At 39.6% G+C, this 19,072-nt stretch overlaps 1 protein-coding gene across 10 annotated transcripts in view; it reads left to right on the top strand.

Annotated features, from left to right (window-relative positions):
* Positions 1–3,174: 3,174 nt before the first annotated feature.
* Positions 3,175–19,072, top strand: part of ESCO1 (establishment of sister chromatid cohesion N-acetyltransferase 1) — a 66,113-nt gene continuing 50,215 nt past the window's right edge. For 3 of the 10 annotated variants that reach the window (XM_041754699.1, XM_041754539.1, XM_041754624.1), the window contains exons 1-3: positions 3,177–3,478; positions 15,046–15,145; positions 18,208–18,473. The gene's annotated coding sequence lies outside the window, so the exon portion shown is untranslated. Of the gene's footprint in view, positions 3,479–3,597; positions 3,737–15,045; positions 15,146–18,207; positions 18,474–19,072 lie in introns of those variants that run through there. The other 7 variants (XM_041755091.1, XM_041755157.1, XM_041754910.1 and 4 more) reach the window with 5 other exon arrangements.

Here is a 19,072-nt window from a genome sequence, read left to right as displayed (position 1 = left end):
TCTTAGAATTTTAACTCTCTCATAGTAACTCTCTCAAACGTTTATTTCAAATGTTGAAATAAAGTCAACAAGAGTGGACTAACAAAAAAAGCCTTTATTTGCTGCTAGCAGAAGAATCAGTCTAAAAGTGAGAGTATTCTATTGTCTGAAAGTTAGAGGTTTTATAGATAATAGGCATTTAAGATTGGTCACAATAAAGAAAAGGAACAAGGAAATTAAAATGTGACGTGGGGCAATGCAACCACTTCATGATTAGCTATTAGAAGTAGATATTCTCATAACAAGCAAAGGCAGAAAAGTACATTCTGCAGTTTGGAATTAGAAAGGAAAACAATTTGGGACGCCTAGGTGGCTCAGTGGTTGAGTGTCTGCCTTTAGCTCAGGGCCTAATCCCGGAGTGCCAGGATGGAGTCCTGTATTGGGCTTCCTGCATGGAGCCTGCTTCTCCCTCTGCCTGTGCCTCTGCCTCTCTCTCTCATAAATAAATAAATGAATCTTAAAAAAAAAAAATCTTAAAAAAATAAAGGAAAACAATTTAAACAAGTTTAAATTACATTCACAGCTTTGAATTTATCAAGAGAAGTTAGAAGTAAGGGCTTGTAGTTCTTGTAAGGATTGAGAAAAAGATCTTTACAATTTACAAAACCATAATGTTGAGCACCAAGTTGCATTACCACATGTTGGCCAAAACATGTGTTTTCAGCATGTGTACCTGGCAAAATGTGAACTACTGGAGCTTTCCCCCAGAACTTTCTCAGGAGCTCTCAGGAATGGAAGTCCTTCTTTTTACTGGGATCAGTTTGCTTTGAGCTTGTATAATCTTTGAAAGCTCAGTCAAGCAAGATAATTTATTCAGTTGATTATGATTTCTTTTAGTAGATAACCAAATCAAATGAACCAAATTCCCAAGTTCATAGACAGACTGCGCTAAATGAAAACTATAGATAGAAAACAAGACAAATTTTGTCAAAAATGACATTACAAGTGCCCCTGGGTGGCTCAGTCAGTTGGACGTCTGACTCTTGATTTTGGCTGAGGTCATGATCTCATGGGTCATGGGATCCAGCCCTGCAAGAGCCCACTTCTGTGCTCAGCAGGGAGTCTACTTTTCCCTTCCTCTCTCTTTGCCCTTCCTTTCTCTCTAAAATCAATCAATCAATCTTTCAAAAAAAAATGACATTACAGAATAATGAAGATTTAATCAAACTACAAATTGAGGGATGCCTGGGTGGCTCAGTTGGTTCGTTAAGTTCCCGTCATTGTCTCCAGTCGTGATCTGGGGGTCCTGGGATCAAGCCCTGCATCAGGCTACCTGCTCAGTGGGGAGTCTGCTTCTCTTTCTGCCCTCCCACCCACTTGTGTGCTCTCAAGTAAAATTTTAAAACAACTACAAATTGAGACCTCTGACATTAATGAATCAGAATTGAGATATCTTTTATTTTTTATTTTTTTAACTGAGATACCTTTTAAAATGATAAATAATTCTCAAGAAAGTTTGTTTTTCCCATAAAAGCAAACTATTTTTTAGACATTTTTATTGAGACATAATGGACATAAAAAACTGCATAACTTTAAGGTACACAATGAGTTGATTAGATATATTTATAGATCACAATTATTACCATCTTAGCTGACACCTCTAGCATGTCAAATAATTATCATTTCCTTTTTGTGGTGAGAGCAATTAAGATCTAGTCTCTTAGCAATTTTGATACTTATAATGTGGTATTATAAAAGCAAAGTATTTTATACTTCCACAGCATGTGTAGAAGCTGACTATATTTGGTTTTAGAAAAGCAAATCTTGAATAAATTGCAGACATGAATTATATAAAAAAATATATAAATGACTTATATATCAAAAATTGGTACATATGTGTTTGCTTGACATGGCATTTATAAGGATTCCTATATTTCCGATTGTGACCAATTCAACAAGTAGAGTGGACTAGATTCCTCAGAAGCAGAGGCCTATTTTGTGGGAATGGAAACTTGTAAATATGGTCTGTGTGTGTGCACAGAATTTGAGTTACTAAAAATAAAGTGGTTTACCCACGAAAGGAAATCCCACCACTTGTCTGACAACCTAAAAGTGAAGACGAATCAAGGTGAGACAGTCGGGTACATAAACCACTTTAATCAGGTTGGCAGTCTACTCCTTAGTTGTTTCTCTCTCTCTTTAAAGATTTTATTTATTTATTCATGATAGTCACAGAGAGAGAGAGAGAGAGGGGCAGAGACACAGGCAGAGGGAGAAGCAGGCTCCATGCACCGGGAGCCCGACGCGGGATTCGATCCCGGGTCTCCAGGATCGCGCCCTGGGCCAAAGGCAGGCGCCAAACCGCGGCGCCACCCAGGGATCCCTAGTTGTTTCTCCCTACCCTCATTAGAGTCATCTGGAATATGCCATTAAAGTGTATATTATCAGGAACAGGGGGTGGGGGTAAGGGCCATAGGCAGGTTTTTGCCAAGTAACACAGCGTATGGTGATGTGGGCAAATGGCCTCACCCATCAATACCTCTGGTTTTGGTTTCTAAAATACAGACTCCAGACGAAACGGTCAAACAGCTCAAAAAAGTTTTGTGGGAGATGTGTTGTCAGAAAACCAGGCTTGACGTCAGGCTTGATAAGCTGAGAGCACCCTTCGGTTGTACTTAGCTTCTCAAAAGCAAGTCAGGAAGGGGGAGAGCCCGCGTATGATCATCTCTCTTCAAATTCTCAAAAGCACGAGTACGGGTTTTACCTAATCTCACAGCTCTGCAAATAAAAATGGCACAGTAAGCGTGTTCAAGAGTGTGGGAACCACGAATCCTAGTGACAGAAACCTGTGTTCTATCTTCAGAGGCTTCAAAGAACCAAAGCTTTGTCTGAACACCCGCCATGACTAAGTCGCGTGGAACATCCTACAATTTCTCGACTCCCGCGCTCCCGCACACAAGGAGGAAAGCAGAGAGCAGGGCCCGCAACGCACACAGGGACCAGCGGCGACGCATTTCCAAGACTAACCACCAGGGCCGGGAGCGTGGGTGGCTTTACTAAGAGACGTCCGAGCAAGGGCCAGCGGCTGCCGCCGGGGGGCGCCGCCGCTCCCCTGCGAGGCTCCCACCCGCGGGGCGCGCACGCGAGGCCTCCCACTGCGCCTGCGCTGAGGGTGTACGCCGGCTTGCCTTTCCCCGACGCCCGGCAGTCCCCGCCTGGGTGAAAAACTGCGTGACACGCAGCGAGCGTGGCGGCCATCTTCCTCTTCTGGGCACGTCAGCTGAGCCTGTGACCGCTGAAGAGGAGCGCTGCGCAAGCGCGACCAAGACGGCCACAGGTAACTCCCATCTGACGGGCGAGGCGTCGCCGTCGTCGCCGGAAGTTTGGCGTATTTGCACCGCGGGAGAGGCGGCGGTCGCGGCAGAAGCAGCTGTCTCCTGATACCCGGATGTGAGGCGGTCGGCTGGCTCGCGTTGGACCCTCGGCCGGGGTGAGGAAGGTAAGGCTGTCTTCCCAACCGCCCCCCCGCCCAGTGTCGCGCCGCCTGCGTCCTCACTCGGGAGAGCTGGATGACTCCCTCCCCCCCTTCCTGTCCCACCTCCTGTGTCGTTTTGCATCGTGCGCTTCTTCCTACTCCTCTGGTCCGGGCTCCTGGAGCTCCTGGGAGGGAGTGGGCGGCTCAAAGACCCTGTCGCTGGAGGTGGGCAATCATCCTGGCGTCTCGGCTGCCGGTCGCCTCATCACCTGCCGCTGCTGGGTAGGTAGGCAGAGGTACTGAGGGGCCATGACGGAGGACCGCGGGTCAGGCCAGGGCTCCCAAGGCGGCCGACGGGGCATCCGGAACCCCGAGGTGAGGCGTGCAGCCATTGCAGCTGCTGGGGCGGTGTCGGCGCTGGCCGGCAGGTAGCCCCGGGCCTTGTCCCCGCCCTCGGCGGCGTTCCCTCCCCGCGCTTTCCGCGAGCCAGCCCCGCCAGCCGTCGCAGAGTTGCGGTCCCTGCGGCTTGCTCCTCCGCCTTCGCCGCCGGCCGCTGACCCGGCCTGAACCTTGAGGCCTCTGCAGTCTGCGGGGTGCTATGTGGGGCTCTTGGAGGGGAGCAGTGGCCCGGGTCCAAGGTCAACGAGTAATTCAGGTTGGACTTGAAGGTCGGGGCACAGGTAGGGCTGATCTGGAGTAGAAATGGGTGCATTGAAGGCCATAGTGAAGTTTATAGGGATAGATGCGGGCAGAAGGGATTGGGTCCTTTATTTTGGTCACTGTTCGTTCATAAGATTATTTACAAGGTGAGGGGGGGCTTTTTTTTTTTTTTAATTCAGGCGGAATGGGATAGCGAGTCCAGAAATTAGAGAAGTCTTCCCATCCCCCACCTCTCATCTCCCCATCCCCCCCACCTCTAAATTTGAGTTCCTGGAAACCCTGGCGCAGGTACTGTATTTTCCGGGGGCGGGCAGGGCGCAGAAGGAGTTAAATCGTTGTGCTTTGAGGAGTACTGTGAACCTTTTTAGGTAGTTGAAATGGGATTCTTTGAGCAGGAAGTAATTGCAGCACCCAGTATTTAACTAGTATTATCACATAATGTTTCAGAGAATAATGAACTTTCGCAAAAACCAATGAAAGAGGGCCACTTAGTGGAATAGTAAGATGTGAGTGGGTTTTGCTTTTCCTCCTTTAATTTTAAAAAGCTAAGTAACACGGATTTCAGTTTAAAACCTAGTTGCAGTGAACTCTGGTACTTTCAGTCTCTCTTTTTGTTGGGTCCTTAGTTTCTGCTTTTCATAAGGCATCTACGACAATGGAACGATTTTTAATTTGAACAACTTAAAACTTCTCGTTATGGAATTAGATATGCGAATAGGATGAAAAGTGCTTAAAAACCGCTTAATTTGGAAGCTGCAGATTCAGGCCTAGAGCATGTAAGGAAATCAGAAAACTTTCTCCTTTTTAGGCAGAATGCAGTATAGATTATATATATATATATATAATTTTGGTTAGATGTGTGACTTCGGAAGTACCCTTCTTAGAACAAAACTTGCCTTGGCTTATAAGCTTCTGTCCACCGTAATCATCCTGGCTTAGGAAGATTTGCTATCCTGTCTCATTGGTCCATATTACAATTCTGTAATGAACAATGATTTTTTTTAACATCAGACTCATTTATACAAAGTTTTGTGCTACGCATTTAAATCAATAAATTATGCTTCCAAAAGGAAGGAAAAAGAGCCCTAATTAATAAATAACATTACCCCCCATTGCTGGATGCCTTTTATAGCTTGGTAATTTATTACAGCATGGGCTGATTATATTTATTGTAATAATGATGGTAACTAGCATTGCACGGTTGAAAATAATTTTTTTTAAGATTTTTTAAATTTATTTATTCATGAGAGACACAGAGAGAGGGGCTGAGACATAACGCAGAGGGAGAAGCAGGCTCCCTGCTCCATCCCTGGACCTGGGGATTAGGCCCTGAGCCACTCAGGCATCCTAATGATTTTTTTTTTAAGATTATTTATTTATTTATTCATGAGAGACAGAGAGAGAGAGAGAGGGAGAGAGAGAGAGAGAGAGAGAGAGGGAGGGACAGAGACACAGACAGAGGGAGAAGCAGACTCCACGCAGGGAGTCTGATATGGGACTCCATCCCAGGTCTTCAGGATCAGGCCCTGGACTGAAGGCAGCGCTAAGTCGCTGAGCCACCTGGGCTGCCCTTTGTTGTTTTTATTTTATTTTATTTTTTTAAGTTTTTTTTTATTTTATTTTATTTTATTTATGATAGTCATACAGAGAGAAAGAGAGAGAGGCAGAGACACAGGCAGAGGGAGAAGCAGGCTCCATGCACCGGGAGCCTGATGTGGGATTCGATCCCAGGTCTCCAGGATCGCGCCCTGGGCCAAAGGCAGGCGCCAAACCGCTGCGCCACCCAGGGATCCCCCTTTGTTGTTTTTAATAGTTAAAATATTTTTTCATGATTTTGGGGGGGCAGATTTAGGTTCCATGTAGAGTTCTTTGATTAACCTTTATTGAAGGTGATCAGAAGTTTTTTAAGATGGGAGTTTGAAATCAGCTCTAGTAAAATTGTTATTGTAGGTAATTCATTTAAGGACTGTGTTACCCTTCAGCAGCCCAGATTTTTCTGTGCATCTTTTTCTTGATGTAGTGAAAGTTCTTTGTCTCTATTTCTGTATAAGTTCTATGTTATAGCTGTATCATACTACTGTAGTACCTTTTGGCAGATGGATAATTCTGCTAGCTTGACCATCCTTTTTTTTTTGAGGGAGCTGTATGTTATGCTTAATTGCATTATGGTACATCTGAAGAAAGCAGTATTTATGTCTTCTGCTTTCTTCAGCTTACTTCAAAAACATTTATGGCTGCAAATGTGAGATTCGGAGAGAGGAAATAAAGTGGAGTATTAAATATTATTTTAAAGAAGTGGCTCTCAGACTTTTTGGCTTAGGATCTCTTTACACTCTTAAATTATCTAGGATTCCAAGTAGCTTTTGTTTATATGGCTTACGTCTATTGGTAATTCTTGCAATCTAAGTTATTTTAAATATTTAATTCATTTAACCACAGCTAATAACCTAATTACAGGTTAGTATAAATAACATTTTTTTATGAAAAACAATTATTTTCCAAAACAAAAATTTAGCGAAAGAATGGCAACTGTTTTACATTTCTGTAAAACAAAACGCAGAGGGACTGAGACATCTCTTTACCATTGGCCTAATGGAAAATGGCTAGATTTTTCTATCAATTTTTGCACTCAGTCTTATGTTATTCTGGTTGAAGTGTATGAAGAAAATTCAGCTTCACACCAAATATGTTGGGAAGAGTACATTAATTATTTTTTCAGATAATTGTGATATTTTTCTTTGATTCTACAACAAAACTCAACAAGTGGTAATTTCTTAAAGGTTAATTGCAACGTGGAATCTGAAATCAGCTCTATATACTTTTTATACAATGTTGTGTTTAAAAATCATTGGTCTGTTTTGCACTTTAATCTTTTACTCAGTGATTTTGTTTATTTTATTTTATTTTATTTTATTTATTTATTTATTTATTTATTTATTTATTTATTTATTTATTTATTTATGATAGTCACAGAGAGAGAGAGAGAGAGGTAGAGGCAGGGGGAGAAGCAGGCTCCATGCACCAGGAGCCCGACGTGGGATTCGATCCCGAGTCTCCAGGATCGCGCCCTGGGCCAAAGGCAGGTGCCAAACCGCTGCGCCACCCAGGGATCCCCTACTCAGTGATTTTGATTTAATGTACCCCCTCAGAGGATCTCTGGAATCCCCATGGTCCCCATATCACGCCTTGAGAACTATTGCTTTAATGTAAATAATTCAGTAGTTTAGAGTGAATGTAGTTACTGAAGCTGAAAGGGGTAATGATAGTATAGAAGTGAAGTTGTCAAATAGTTAAGGGAAACCAGGGGTAACTAAGGTAAATATTTTCTTTTTTATGCTTTCTATAAGAAATACTATTGTATCAGTAATATTAATGTTTATAACTAATTTTTAGTGTATTTATTAACAAGTGCTTATGATGTGCCAGGAGCTCTTTTAAAGAGTTTATATTAGGGAATATTTCTTTTGTATCGTCTTTGGTGATGGTTAAGAGAAAGGCAAATATAACTTAGCTTCTTTTTCTACAGATAGTACAGTCTTCCTGATGTATTATTTATAATGCAGATACAGTTCCATTTTATTTTATTTTGTTTTATGTTTAAGTAAGCTCTAGGTCCCAGCATGGGGCTTGGAGTTCAAGAGTGGCATGCTCTCCTGACTCTCCTAGCCAACCAGGTGCTATCTATCTATTCGTTAATTTTATTTTTTTACTTTTTAATCTTTTATTTATTTATTTTTAAAAATACTTTATTTATTTATTCATGAGAGACACAGAGAGAAGGCAGAGACATAGGCAGAGGGAGAAGCAGGCTCCTCACAGGGAGCCCAATGTGGGACTTGATCCCAGGACCCCAGGATCACGCCCTGAGCCAAAGGCAGACACTCCTCTGAGCCACCGGTGTCCCCACTGTCTAACTTTAAAGATTTTATTTCTTTGAGAAAGAGAGAGAGTGCGGGCGGGGAGCAGAGGGAGAGGGCGGAAGCCGACTCCCTGCTGAGCAGGAAGCTCAATGCCTGCTCCATGAAGGGCTTGATCTCAGGACCCTGATACAGCGACCTGAGCTGAAGGCAGACACTTAAGGGATTGAGCCACCTAGGTACCCCTCCAGTCTCTCATTTCAATATTTTTATCACCCCAAGAAGTCCCACGCCTATACTAGTGTGTCATTCATTTCCATTCCTTCCTAGCCCTTTACTACCAGCAAGTCATTTGTTTTTATAGATTTGTCTGTTCTGGACATTTCATATAAATTGAATCATATAACATGTGATCTGGACATTTTATGTAAATTGGATCATACAACATAATCTTTTGTGACTAGCTTCTTTTACTTAGCATAATGTTCTGTGTAGCTTGTATGAGTACTTCATTCCAGTTTTTGGCTAAATACAATCTGTTATATGTGTATACCACATTCTGTTTATTCGTTTATCAGTTGATGGACATTTAGATTGTGTCCACTTTTTGACTGTTACGAATAATGCTGCTTTGAACATTTGTGTACAAGTTATTTTGTAGATGTAATCAGATTCACTTTCAAGCTTTCCCAACATTTTACATAAACAATATTTATTTTTTATCTCACGGGTGATAAGTATGTTCATTTTTGATGTGAAAGATACAAACGTTACCTAAACCCTTAAGTAAAATGTGAAAGTATTCTTTGTGTACTCTTTCATCTCCATCTTTAACACTGTTAATGTTTTAATGTATATGCTTTCAGTGTGTTTTCTCTGTGTTAGCACAATTGTATATGACACATTCATTTATTTCTTTCTTGGAAAATTATATTTATGCAGTTTGTACTTTTTATTTCTAATTATTTTTTAAAAAAGATTTTATTTATTAGAGAGAGAGAGAGAGGGAGAGAGCATGATCAGGGTAGGGGAGAGGAGCAGAGGGTGAGGGAGAAGCAGACTTCTTGCTAAGCGGGGAGTCCAACAAGAGGCTTGATTGATCCCAGGACCCTGAGATCATGACGTGAGCTGAAGGCAGACGCTTAACTGACTGAGTCACCTAGATGATCATAGATCTGTGTTGGCATTTTATTTTTCTTTTTTTGGGCATTTGGGCTGTTTTGGATATTTTTGTGATGTAAATGCTTCTGTTTCATCATTGTTGTCATTATATAAATTGTCCCCCCCTTTTTTTTTTTGGCTTTGTTTTCCTGATGTGGGTGGATGGTGGTATAATAAATTGTGGAGGATGAGCATAGTAGAATGACGGTTGAATTTAAGATACCTTTAAGAAATCAGGATGGAGATGTCTAGTAGGCTGTTGGGTATCCCAAGTAGCACTAGGGATAGAGATTTTCTTGGGGATCTGATTGTGTCTTAACAGTTTATAGGCAATAATTGGAGAAATTGATGTTTTTGGATAAATTATCTAGTGAGTGTCTTTTGTAATGAGAGGACAAAACCTTGGAATGCTAATTTATAAGAGTCTGGTAGAAGAAGAGAATTTTAAAAATTAAGGAAGTTGTCCATATCTGGCTTTTGTTTTTGTAAGCTCTATGCCCAGCATAGGGCTTGAACTCACGACCCCTAGATCATGAGTCGAACCCGAAATCAAGAGTTGGATGCTCTACTGACTGAGCCAGATGGGGCCCCCTTCTCCTTTTTTAAAGTAAACTCTAGGGATGCTTGGGTGGCTCAGAGGTTGAGCATCTGCCTTTGGCTCAGAGTGATCCCGCAGGGAGCCTGCTTCTCCCTCTGCCTCTGCCTCCGCCTCTCTGGGTCTCTCATGAATGAATAAATAAAAACTTTAAAAAAACAAACAAAAAAAAAACGGGGTACCTGGGTGGCTCAGGTGGTTAAGTGTCTGCCTTCAGATTAGCTCATGATCTCAGGGTCCTGGGAATCAAGCCCTATATCAGGCTTCCGGCTCAGCAGGGAGCCTGCTTCTCCCTCTCCCTCTGCCTGTCACTCCCCCTACTTATGCACTTTCATTTTCTGTCAGACAAATAAATAAAATCTTAAAAAAAAAAAACTATTGTAGAATCCAACTCAGTATACCTTTCAATCCCACCCTCAGTTCTAAAAATCAAATATTTTTCAGACAGTAACAAATGTCCCCTGAGAGGCAAAATCACCCTTGTTTGAGCATTTGGCTTACCTTCTTTTCAATTCCTCTAGCAGTAGTGTCTGTTAGGTAAGCAAAATGCTGGAGCTGCACAAGTCTCAGCAACCTTCTGTGTTCCTGCACTATATTCAAGTTTCTGTAAGGCTTAGTGTTTGGTGATTCCTGTTCTTTCTTTCCACAAACTTTGGCTCTATAAATGGAGTCTTTGCTTTCTTATTTCTCTGTGTATCCTGCCAATTCATTCACCCACTATTTAAGGTAATCCAAGTATTTCTCATGTTCTAAAACCTCCTAAAAACACTTAGAGATTAAAAAACATTTTACGTAACAAAGTTTAAGCTAATTACTGCTAACCAAAAATGTAAAATGTCACAACTGAAGCAAAGATAGACCATTAATAGAGAATGCTACAGAAAATATACACAGTAACACAAGGTACTGCCCCTAACAAGTTTTTCCAAACATTCAAAGCCTTAATTTCTTTTATACAAATGGCTCCAAACTATGTAGGTAACATTCTCATCAGCTTATTTTAAGTGGCATATATGGTTGGGGATAAAAAAAATTTTTGTAAGAACAAAACTAAAAAAAGGACTATAAGCCCCAACCAATAATTTTAGCAACAGGATACCCACTATCATCAATATTTATCCTAAGAAGAGAAGCAGAAATACCACTGTAAAAATTATATTGAGAATCAATCAACTTGATAGAAAAAACAAACTGTAAAACTGCTGTAATTTTCTCAAATTGGTAATAGTGATTCAGTAAAATTCAGCATTACTTAAAACTCTAAAAAACCTAGATATGGGGGCCCGGGCTGGCTCAGTTGGTAGAGCATATGTGACTCTTGATCTGAGGTCATAAGTTTGAGCTCCATGTTGGGATTAGTTTTTTTTTTTTTTCTAAGAGTTTATTTTATTTATTTTTTAAAATATTTTATTTATTTATTCATGAGAGACACAGAGAGGCAGAGACAGAGGCAGAAGGAGAAGCAGGCTTCATGCAGGGAGCCCAATATGGGACTTGACCCCAGGATCATGCCCTGAGCTGAAGGCAGACACTCAACTGCTGAGCCACCCAGGCACCCCAAGATTTTATTTATTAATTCATGAGAGACACACACAGAGAGGCAGAGACATAGGCAGAGGGAGAAGCAGGCTCCTCTCAGTGAGCCTAATGTAGGACTCGATCCCTGGACCCCAGGATCACAACCTGAGCAAAGGCAGACGCTCAACCGCTGAGCCACCCAGGTGTCCCGTTCTTGCCATTTTTATTCAGCATTGTACTGGAGGGTCTAGCCAGGGAAATTAAGCAAGAAAAAGATATATAGGCATCCAAATTGGGTGATGGGCATTCAGGAGGGCCTATGATGTGATGAGCAATGGGTGTAGAACACATCTGTAACTAATTGAATTTTTAAAAATCAAATAACAAATAAAAGTGATACAGAACTGTAAAAAAAATAAAGTAAAATAAGGGCATCCAGATTGGAAAGGAGAAATAAGGGTAGCCCCTGTGGCGCAGCGGTTTAGTGCTGCCTGCAGCCCGGGGTGTGATCCTGTAGACCCGGGATCGAGTCCCACGTCGGGCTTCCTGCATGGAGCCTGCTTCTCCCTCTGCCTGTGTCTCTGCCTCTCTCTCTCTCTGTGTGACCATCATAAATAAATAAAAATTAAAAAAAAAAACAAAAGAATTGGAGAAAATATCTCTAAGCCATACACCTGCTCAGAGGGTAATATTTAGATAAAGAATTGTTAGAAACTCAATAATAAAAAGGAAAACAACCCAATTTTAAAAATGAGGAAAGGATTTGAATATATGTTTCTGCAGAGAAGAAATACAAACGGCCAATAAGCTCACAAAATGAAGCTAATTGGGGCATCTGGGTAGCTCAGTTGGTTAAATAAGCATCTGACTTCAGCTCAGGTCATGATCCTGGAGTCCTGGGATCAAGCCCCACATTGGGCTCCCTGTTTCTCATCTGTTCATGCTCTTTCTGCTCTTTCTCAAATAAATAAAACTGGAAAAAAAAAGGTGCTCACTTAATTAGTCATTAGGATAATGCAAATCAAAAGTACAATGAGATAGCACTTTACACCCAAAAGGATGACTAAAGTTTAAAAAGAATAGTAAAAAAATGCTGACAAGGATGTAAAAAAATTGGAACCCTCATACATGGCTGGGGGAAATGTAAAATGATACTTCTGGTTTGGAAAAGTCTTTCTAAAATGGTAGAATTACCATATGGTCCAGCAGTCATACTTCTTGGTATATAGCCAAGAGAAAGTTTTTTAAAAAATGACTTTAATGTTAAAATATATTGAGTGACGTACAATCCAAATAATTTTTTTTCCCTTTCTATTTAAATTTTTTTTATAATCATGGTGCACCTGGGTAGCTCATTAAGCATCTACCTTTGACTCAGGTCGTGATCTCCAGGTCCTAGGATTGAGCCCCATGTTGACTCAGCCAGGAGTCAGCTTCTCTTTCTCCCTCTGCCTATGTCTCTCTCATGAATAAATAAATAAATCCTTTTTTTAAAAAGTTTTTTAAAAAATGACTTTAATGTTAAAATATATTGAGTGACGTACAATCCAAATAATTTTTTTTCCCTTTCTATTTAAATTTTTTTTATAATCATGGTGCACCTGGGTAAGCTCAGTTGGTTAAATAAGCATCTGACTTCAGCTCAGGTCATGATCCTGGAGTCTTGGGATCGAGTCCTGCATCAGGCTCCCTGCATGGAGCCTGCTTCTCCCTCTGCCTCTGCCTCCGCCTCTCTGGGCTCCCCCGGTCATAAAATGTTTTTTAAGGGACGTCTGGGTGGCTCAGTGGTTGAGCGTCTGCCTTCGGCTCAGGGCATGATCCTGGAGTCTTGGGATCGAGTCCTGCATCAGGCTCCCTGCATGGAGCCTGCTTCTCCCTCTGCCTATGTCTCTCTCATGAATAAATAAATAAATCCTTTTTTAAAAAGTTTTTTAAAAAATGACTTTAATGTTAAAATATATTGAGTGACGTACAATCCAAATAATTTTTTTCCCTTTCTATTTAAATTTTTTTTATAATCATGGTGCACCTGGGTAGCTCAGTTAAGCATCTACCTTTGACTCAGGTCGTGATCTCCAGGTCCTAGGATTGAGCCCCATGTTGACTCAGCCAGGGAGTCAGCTTCTCTTTCTCCCTCTGCCACCCTGCTCCCTGCTTGTGCACTCTCTCTTAAGTAAACAAATACAATCTTAAGATGTAAAAAAAAAAAAATCGAAATATTTAAATGATTAAAATTTGAGTACATTTTATTATAAAGCACCATGGGAAATTGTATGTACTCAGTCTTGGGTACTTTCTAATGAGCCTTGTAAGATTTCTTTCTGTAGTAAAATATAAATGTTACCTTAGGTTTTCTGAAGTGGTTATTTAATGTAAAGCTTAATTATTGGTTTTTTGACCCTGATATTTTCTTTAGGATTATATTAATAAGCTAGGTCTGGGGTGTAGGAAGGAGGAGTCTTATCAGTTTGCTAACGGGTGAGAGGGTGCATTTCAGTTCTTGATTGCAAGATTTTATTTAAGGGTTATGAAGAAAAGGGGGTTTATTAAGTTCTGTAATGCTAGGTTAGTGATAGTTCAGCATGAGGGGCAAACTTAAGTTGAAGTAGTTCTTAGCACACTTGAATAGGTGATTGATAATTACTGTAGAGTTGTGTATCAGTTTAACTCTCTTCTAAGGTAGGTCTCTGTTAAATCTATTATTAGAATGTTTAGAAATTGTGAGGAACTGTTAAATCTATTATTAGAATATTTAGAAATTGTGAGGAATAGATATAAAAGAAGATAAATAATCATTTAAAAATTATAGTTCTTAGTGGTGAAGTAATAAAAGATGAGAAATGAGGTTTTTTAAATTATATTTCTGGGGCTTAATGTTTGGTAAGTTTAGGGCTTCTCAGATAATTGTGATATACAGCAAGAGTACAGCTCTTGCTGTATAAGAAACTGCCCTAGAGGGCAGCCCCGGTGGCGCAGTGGTTTGGCGCCACCTGCAGCCTGGGGTGTGATCCTGGGGACCCGGGATCGAGTCCCACATCGGGCTCCCTGCATGGAGCCTTCTTCTCCCTCTGCCTGTGTCTCTGCCTCTTTCTCTCTGTGTCTATGAATAAATAAATAAAATCTTAAAAAAGAAAAAAGAAACTGCCCTAGAACTCAATAAATAGCAGTTATTTATTCTTGATCATGCATTTTCAGAGCAGCAGTGGGTTAGGTGACTTAGGTTAGGCTTGGCTGGGCAGCTCTGGGTGTGGGTAGGCTTTATTTCTCACTGTGGGTTGGGCTTGGCACCTCATTTGCGATTTGGCTCAGTTCTACTGTATGTCTTTATTTTGGGGTCTATGCTGAAGGGCTGCCTTCATCTACCTGAAATTCTTTTCATGGTGAGGGCCGGGGTACAGAGGGCAAGCCCGACTGTACAAAGACCTTTCAAACCTCTGTGTGCATCATTTCTGCTAATATACCATTGTTAGATAGGTAGGGTTATGGGGGCAGGGAGGTATACTCTGCCCACCATGAGGCCAAAGGAAGACCTGTGACCAAACTTAGCACCAGTTGGGAAGGAAAATAGACTCCTTCCATGGAGAGGAGGTTTGTAGGTGATGATTATATTTGAAGAAAATCTTAATTTATTTTATGGTGTAAAAATGAAATATATGATGCTTTGTCATTCATTAGTTGTTTACTTAGTCTAGCTTAATCTTAAGTTCTAATATACGAGTTTGTAGACAATAGTACTTTTATATTTTCATGTGTTTTAATAGATTGTTTTACTTTAGTTAATAGGATTTTTTTTTTTTAAGATTAGTTCCCAAACACAGGAAGTTATTAGAAGCATCATTCATTGGAAACATCATCAGTCAACTTAAAGAAACAGTGATATGTGATTTCTGTCTTAGTCAGGTAAGTGGCTTATACTTTCATAATTTAGTGCCTTCTGAGATGAATTAGTCGGTGTGCCAAATATACTTTATATTTCCAGAGAAATATAACATGTTTTAATTTTTTAAGTTGGTTATATGTCTACATAATAAAACATTTGAGTGGATATATAGTGAAAAGTAAGCTTTTTCACTATCCTGACACTTGGTTTTGTAGTTCTCTTTCCAAGAAATCACCACTATTTCTTATGTATCTTTCCATACCTATTGTGTGTTTACACAATCATTTCCTTTCTCCCACTCTTTTTCTAAGAACTTGCTATTTTTACCCTGTTCTGCACCTTGCTTTTTTTTGGTTTAATAATGTTTCTTGGTTGCAGGTATAGAGCCGAATCAGTTAGTTACAGCACTATTTTTTTTGACAGCTTTATTAAAGTATAATTTATGTACAGTAAGCTTCACTCTTTTAAACTGTACAATTTCAAAAAAAACTGTACAATTTCATGTATTTTGACAGATAAATGCACTCTTGAAACTGCCATTATAGTCAAAACACAGAACATTTCCATTGCTTCCAAAAATCTGTCTCTCTCTCCTCTTTTGACACTAGGGAATGACTTATCTGCTGTCTTACTGTAGTTTACAGTTGACCCTTGAACAATATGGGTTTGAATTGTATGGATCCACTTAGATGCAGATTTTTTTTCAATAAATGTCTTGAAAAATTTTTTTTTGAGATTTGTGGCAATTTGAAAAAAACTTGCAGATAAACCATGTAACTTAGAAATATTGAAAAATTAAAAAGTTAAGTGTTTCATGAATACATAAAATATATGTAGTTATCTCATAAAATATTCACAGATCTGTTAATAAATGTTAAGATTTATTAAAATGTATGCACACACAGACTGTAGGTTGCATCATTTACAGTCAAAAGAAATGTAAATATGCAGTATTAAATCATAACTGCTAAAATTAACTATAGTATGTACTCTTCTACTGTAATAATTTCATAGCCATCTCATGTTGCTGTTGTGGTGAGCTCAAGTGTTTGAGTCTGCTTAAAACCCTGTGATGCTAATCATTTCTGTGTGAGCAATTTGTCTCTCCAGTAAATTGTATCACTGTAAAAAAGTGATCTCTGCAGTTTTTGCATATTTTTCATCGTGTTTAGTGCAATACTGTAAACCTTGAACAATACCATGGGATCCATATGAAGTGCCACTAGTGGTGCTGGAAGTGCTCCCAAGAAGCAGGGAAAAGTCATGACATTACAAGAAAAAGTTGAATTTCTTGATAAAGTACCATAGATTGAAGGCCTGCAGCTACAGTTGCCCTTCAGTTCAAGATAAATGAATCTAGTTTAAGGACCGTTGTAGGAAAAGAGAAGGAAATTCGTGAAGCTGTTGTTATAGTTATGCCCGAAGGCATCAAAACCTTGTACTTTTTGAAATACCTATTTATCTTGTATTGAAAATGCAGCTTTTATGTGAATGCAGGATTGCTGTAAGAAAGGCATACCTATAGACTCATATGATTTGAGAAAAGATAAGGTCGTTATATGACAACTTAAAGCAAAAGGAAGGTGAAGGGTTCTAAAACTGGAGAATTTAGTGCCAGCAAAGGATGGTTTGATAATTTTAGAAAGAGATTTGACTTTTAAAATGTCAGGAAAACAGAGGAAGCAGCTTCTGTTGACCAAGAGGCAGCAGATGAGTTTCCAGATGCCATTAAGGAAATCATTGAGGAGAAAGAATATTTGCCTGAACGGGTTTTTTAATGTAGATCCAAGCCTCATTCTGGAGAAAAAAAAATGCCACAAAGGACATTTTAGTAAGGAAGAAAAATAAGCCTTGGGATTTAAGGCAGAGGGGGATAGGCTAATTCTACTGTTTTATGCAAATGCAATTGGATTTATGATGAGGCCTGTCCTTATGTATAAAGCTGCTAATCTCCAAATATTGAAGGGAAAAGAAAAACACCAGCTGCCAGACATTTTTTTTAAACTAATCTCTTCGTCCAAGGTGAGGCTCGAACTCATGACTTGGAGATCAAGAGTCTCATGCTCTACTGACTGAGCCAGCTAGGGGCACCTCAGACTCTTGGTTGTACATCAAAAAGGCCTGGACAATGAGAAACCGTTTTCGGGATTGATTCCATCAATACTTTGTCCCTTAAGTTAGGAAGTACCTTTCCAGTAAGGCACTGTCTTTTAAAGTTCTTTTGGTCTTAGACAATGTCCTTGGGCATCCAGAATCCAATAAGTTCAACACCAAAGGCATCAAAGTGGTCTACTTGCCCCCAAACACAACATCTCTAATTTAGCCTCTAGATTAGGAGGTCTTCAGGACTTTTAAGGCTTATCACACATGGTACTCTGTAGAAAGAATTTTCAGCATTATGGAAAAGAACCCTGATAGACCATCATGAAAGTCTAGAAGGATTGCATCATTGAAGATGCCATCATTGTTTATAGAATAAGCCGTGAAAATCAGGAACCCAAAACAGTAGATTCCTGCAGGAGAAAAATGTATCTAGAAGTTGTGTATGACTTCACAGAATTTACAACAGAGCCAATAAAGGAAATCATGAAGGAAATGGTAGATGTGGCAAAAAGGTGGGGGTGTGTGAAAATTTTTAAGATACAGATCTTGGAGAAATTCAAGAGCTAATAGATGCCACACAAAAGGAATTAACAGAAGATGCCTTAATGCGGGTAAGCACATCTGAACCAGTGCCAGATGATGAAGAAGAAGATGTGGATGAAGCAGTGCCAAGAAAACAGATTGACATTAGACAGTCTGGCAGAAGAATTCTAATTATTCAAGACTGCTTTTGACTTTTTATAGGACATGGACCCTTCTGTGATATGGGGACTGAAGCTAAAGCAAATGGTAGAAGGATTGGTACTGTATAGAAACATTTTTAAAGAGATGAAAAAGCAAAACAGTCAGACATATTACAGTGTATTTCCATAAAGTTACACCAAGTTGGCTTGCCTCTTCTGCCTCCCTTTTCACCTTCACCTTTTCTGCTATCCCTGAGACACCAAGACCAACCCCTCCTCTTCCTCCTCCTCCTCAGCCTACTTATTGTGAAGAGTGAAAACAAGGATGAAGACATTTATGACGATCCACTTCCATTTAATGAATAGTAAATAATCATCATGCCATACAGTTAATAAATTTACCTGTTGTGTGTGTGTCTTCGTGTGAAAATCTAATAACTGTATGGCAAGAACTGTCTGAGACGTTTTTTGTCATCATCATCATTGCTTAAGTATTCATCGTGTAGAAAATCATGACAAGACTTATGTGGAAGTGGATAGCCTATCCTTACATAGGCATAAGGTGAGTGATATTTAATATAAAATTAATAATGTGTTTTCTTACTGTTTTGTAACTTTCAAAGAATTACTGTACAGTATGCTTCTGTCTCTTTGTAATTGGCGTATCTCTATATCTGCCTGTCATCACAGGTAAGTGGTTTTTAGAAAAAATGTGTTTCCAATATATTAATGAGTATGACTGTAATACTGTATGACATATAAGTTATATGATTTATTCATTAGTGTATTTGCTAGTCCAGCGTGAAGCAATTGATCAGTTATACTAGGCTACTATAAAGCAGTCATATTGCTGCTTCATTACAGTGTGTAAATTGTTATATCTGTAAGTAAACGTGAATTTTTTTTTTCATGATATCTTTTCACTTTTGATGTGTACTGTTAATAAGAGCATGTAACCTTTATAGTGTTTTATATTATTTAGGACAATATGGGTGTAGGTCCTGACAGATGATTAATTTTGTAAAAGGATGATGTAAATTTATGCTATCAACAAATACTGTACAGTACTATAAATTTATTTTCTTTTCCTTATGATTTTCTTAACATTTTCTTTTCTCTAGCTTTATTTTAAAAATATAGTTTATAATGCATATACCACAA

Source organism: Vulpes lagopus, chromosome 1 (assembly GCF_018345385.1).
Source record: "Vulpes lagopus strain Blue_001 chromosome 1, ASM1834538v1, whole genome shotgun sequence".
Lineage (NCBI taxonomy): Eukaryota > Metazoa > Chordata > Mammalia > Carnivora > Canidae > Vulpes > Vulpes lagopus.
Note: the sequence above shows the minus strand (reverse complement) of the source record. Positions and strands in the feature narration are given on the sequence as shown.